This window comes from Haliaeetus albicilla, chromosome Z (assembly GCF_947461875.1).
Source record: "Haliaeetus albicilla chromosome Z, bHalAlb1.1, whole genome shotgun sequence".
Lineage (NCBI taxonomy): Eukaryota > Metazoa > Chordata > Aves > Accipitriformes > Accipitridae > Haliaeetus > Haliaeetus albicilla.
The window spans coordinates 55,940,840-55,945,542 of record NC_091516.1 but is presented as its reverse complement, the minus strand read 5'-3'; the positions used below and the strand labels follow the sequence as shown (position 1 = coordinate 55,945,542).

Sequence of the window (4,703 nt, the reverse complement as noted above, 5' to 3'; positions counted from 1 at the left end):
GTAACCATTTCACAAATCATTAACCTCGTTGCTTTTCAAATGCTTACATAAATTGCCAACAGCATCATGTCTCAGGACAAACCCTGCTATTCAAAGTTTGACTAGTTAGGGAAATTATTATAAGCATCATAAGGGGTCTACAGGTAAGACCCTGAACAAAACTCTGGCTCAGGTTGTTTTCCTCTTTTGTAGCCATTTTTATTGCTTTTAATAAAAGTCTTCCTTTGCCAGGGAACATCAAAAAACAGAAGTGCAGCAACACATGTCTGCAGACAAAAGATTAAGTTCTAGAAAACAGGAATTTTATATGTATATCTATACATACATATATGTACATGTATACTTACATACTTTTTTTTTTTTCACAGTGCTGGGAATAATCATTATGAGGGAGTGGCTGACACAGTGAAAGGCAGAGCCTCAGTCCAGAGGGACGTCTCTAAATGGGAGGTACCGGACCACTTGGATGTTCACAGAGTCCAGCAAGTAGAAGTTCCAGGGGTGCCTGGTGCACACGGGTGAGGGAGGGATAACACTGAGCATCGGTCCAGGCTGGGAAGTGACTGGTGGAGCTGCTAAATAGGGTTCAGAGGTAACTGTGAATATGAGCTTGAACATGGGCCAAAAGTAATTCTCACTGTGAATAATGCAAACTGCTTACTAGGCTGTATGAGGAGGACCATGGCCAGCTCAGTGGAGGGGTGTTGGAGACTCTTGGGTTTCTGTGAGTCCAAAAAGCTCTTCAAGACGATGCATTATATTATATAAGGAGAAATGCGTGATGATGCTGGCAAAGTGCAAGAAAGATTCCCTCGCAACCCTCTGCAGACCTGCCAAGGTTGCACGCTGTCAGACCACTGGAAACCCAAGTGTTTCAGCAGGGAGACTGAAGTGGGCAGGCATGCTGGCAGACTATGGCAGGCAAGATGTTTTGCTGTGTGTTAGGCACTGGAGTGAACACTACACAGCTTGCTGGCACGGCCTAAATAACTCATTGCCTGGATGGGGCTGCCATGATTGCTGTGCCAGGGTGCAGGGTGCCAGCAGCGCCATCGCTTCTGTTTCCTCCTGGGGCCATTGCTCCCAGCATGCTGGTTAAGGCAAAGGTTAGGGTGGGTCTTGCGACACAGCCTGTTCCTTTCTCAGTAAAAATGGGAGGTTTTTGGCATTGTCTGCTATCCTTCGGCTTGTTCTTATGTTTTGCTTCAGCTAGGCGTTGTTTTCTCTGGAGGCCTGGGATCCTTGGCCATACAATGTTTCCAGTGCTGCTCTTGCCGATATCACTGTGGTTTCTGCTGGGTGGGTTTCTAACTATCATACCATCTTGTGTTAGCGGAGCAGAGGTTGCTGAAACTCTGGAGCAGTCTCCGCCCTGAGCTGTTGGTGCAACAGCAGCCCACGGAGTTAAACATTAGCAGAAGTTACTTATTTCCCCTAAAGGAGGATCTTTATAGCTCTGCCCTTATTTTGTATTGTACTCCCAGCAATACCATAACTCTGACAGCAGGGGTTAGAAATTTGATTTGTTAAGACATTGCAATGTCATTATGTCTGGTGGTTTTTCAGAGTTTCCTGGATGTTACTTGAAACAGGATAATCACTTACTCATGTGCAACCAACGACCACATGGAAGCTGCTCACAAAAGAAGCCGCAGCCTTTGCTAACAAAGGAACTCCTGTCTGTTTTATTTTTTCCAACCAAAATTCCCCAAACAAATTAATTAAATTTCTCCCCTTGTTCTGGCTTTTGTGTTTGCTCTCACTTACAAGCAACCCCAGTGGGGGAATGGAGGATATGGGACTTAGAGTAAGCACCTTGGTCTGAAGTTTTTCCTGTAGCTAATTATTTCTAGTCCAGAGATGTCAGAATGGGGAAGATTTTCTTCTTTGTACTCATTTGTCTGCATTCACATTACCATAGATGGAATACTTTGGAGAAGATAGAAGAGAAGGATTTCAGTTTAATCAGGTCCAGGCACAAATTTTGGACAAAGAGCTAATACAGCAGAGCATCAGTAACATCTGTCTCCTCTCTGCACTCAGATCCAAGAGGACTCAAGAGCTATCCAGGCATTTTTATGACAGAAAGATTTGCTTATTCAAGAACCGCCTCCCCTTTTCTCCTCTTCAGTTTTCCTCTTGTTCTCCCAAATGCAAATCATTAACCTTTATTAACACCAGGTCTGAAAAACATTTCTATGTTTAAATGTGAACACAGATGGGTGTTTGTTTTTGGGGATGTCAGTCAACCAGGAATGCGTAATCAACATGAGTAATGAATTACGCCTAGCATCTCCATCTGCTCGGGCATCCCGGGGAGCCCAGAGCTGGACTGGGTCAGGATTCCTGGGATTGAGAGCCCAAAGCAGGGGCAGGCCAGGGAGGAGTCAGCTTCCCAGCAGGGATTGAAGCTCTTGTGAGTAGGGGTAGAACTGTTGGCACATGAGCACAGCTGGAACATAGGAGATGTGGTGGGAAGACATGCTGGTGCAGTGAGATGTTAAGTGGTGGCTGAGTGGGTCTGGAGGATGGATGGAGGGGCTGGGCTGGGTCTCTGACTCCAGGCAGGTCTGGTACATGAGGTGGACCCATGGTGGGGTACAGGGGTGGGGGGTGCTGCACGGGGACGGCTCAGCCTGGCACACATCAGTGGGAGCCACCCCAGGGTGAAGGGCCAGACCCTGCTGGGGCCAGACCACTTTCCATCGACGACTGTTCACTGTTCTGGAAATGGGGCAGAGAAATGTAGATGGGGCCTAACCCAGCACTGCCTCTGCCCATCTCCTGTGTTTTCAGGCAGAATGCAGCTCCTCCAGAAGCAAACAGGAGAGGGAGGGTTCAGTCTGCCCAAAGGCTGCATCTGGGATGAATTGTATGTGGGAGGTGCCCAGGTTGCCTTTTCACAGCCTCAACCCCTAGGAGTGATGTTTTGTGGCCTTTTGTCTCTTCCCTCCACCCTCATCTTTGCAGATGATTCACGGGCCCTTGCCAGAGACTAAAATCTATCTGGTGTTAATGATCCACCTCAGGTCCTAAAGCTGGGGGACCCTGCAGGTTGAGCTTTTGCAGGGACTGTGAGCCACTTCTCTTTCTTGGCCAGATCCTCATACGGTGTAACATTACTTCATCTGACATCAGCTGTTGTCTCTCATTTGTCACACTGGGGAAGGCCACCAGGCTAAATCATGGCCCCTCATGAGGGCCTCTCTCCTGGTAGGTTTGCTGAGACTGGCACCTTCAGCAGCCACCAGAGAACAGGTACTTGCTGGGATGTCCTGCGTTTTTGCAGTGGTGAAGTGGCACAAGTGACTCATGCAGCTTTCAGTCACCGCACTGGGAGGGACGACTCAGCTGGGTGTTGTGTAAGTTACAGCCCTCAATGTAGAGAATGGAGGTCTTCCACAGGACATGTCCTTTGGAGGTCCTGTGAGACTTGGACAACCAGCTGGCTCATACTAGCAGGAAAGCTGAGGAACACTTAAATCAGAAGGGAACTCTGGACCACTCTTAACCTGCTCAAAGCAGGCTAACCCCAACGTCAGGTCTGGTTGTTCTGAGCCTTAGCAATTTGGGTTTGGGGTATGTCCAAGACCAGAGACCCTACCAGCCCTCTGGTCCCCAGCATCTACCCTCCTGCAAGGAAGCAGCTTTCCCTTGCATCCAACAGCATCTCCCCTGTGGCAACCCTTTGCCCAGACAATGATAAAGTAAACATGTATTCTCACGGGCATCCTCCTCCTTGGGCACACAGGGACAGCAGCAAGACATGAGACCACGAAGCACTGTGCGCCCATTGGGAAGGGGTCTTTGGGGCGTGGAGGCAGCTACGTGCTGTCTGACTGCATGGGGAAGAAGCCAGGAAACCCAGTCCCTGAGCCTGTGGTGGGGCTGGAACCGAAACAATAAAAAAAGGCTTCCAGAAGCTCAGACCTGCCTCATTTGCCCTCCTGCCCTGCCTAGCTGCTGCGGGGCCAGCAGGAGAGACGGCGGCGGGGAGGGGGCTTTCTCGCTGTCTTCACAGGCAGCAGTGCCAGGGTGTCTCTCCTTGCGGTCTCAGCTGCCGGCAGTGGGTTGGAGCTGTGCCTGCCGGGTGGCGGTTCAGCCCATGGCTGACTTTTTCCCGGGCTGGCAGAGGTTGGTTTGTGGAACGGAGTATGATGGCATTTCAGGCGTGATGACTGCCGTTTCCACGGCAACTTGCAGGCGTGAGTCAGCATCTCCCTGCTGTGGTGGCCGGGAGCGCACAGAGCTGCCTGTCCCCAGCTTCTCTGCGGGCACAGCACACGAAAACGCAATGCTGGGGCAGGGAAGGGGAGCGTGTATAAGGTCTGAGCTACCCTGGGAGCAGGAAAGACGTCAAAGAGAGGATCGAATCAGTTTTTCTGGCAGCTAAATGTGGGGATCCCTTTTGCAGAATGGGGGTTGCCCGTGCCCACCTGAAGGACGTGTGCTCTGCTTCATGTGAAGCTCCTCCAAGCGTATCTGCTTGTAGTCCTGCCATGCGCTGGCTGGGGCTGTGCAAGTGTGCAAAATGCTGTGTCCAGATACACACTGGCTCAGACCCATACGCAAGAGCAACGAGAGAGCTGAAGCATGGTCCTTCCCTAGGCACAGAGATAACGGTCTTTGTCTTTGAAGCTGCAACTCGACAGCAGGAGCCATCAGTATGAAGGGCTAGCAAGTACCACTATGTGCTCTCTGCA

General features: G+C 50.2%; 1 long non-coding RNA gene across 1 annotated transcript; it reads left to right on the top strand.

Moving 5' to 3' along the window:
- The first annotated feature begins 365 nt into the window (after positions 1 to 365).
- On the top strand, positions 366 to 1,785 carry LOC138683999 (uncharacterized). The gene is made up of 3 exons (XR_011323486.1): positions 366 to 450; positions 1,210 to 1,299; positions 1,567 to 1,785. It is a non-coding gene; the product is annotated as an uncharacterized lncRNA (long non-coding RNA).
- Positions 1,786 to 4,703: the final 2,918 nt, after the last annotated feature.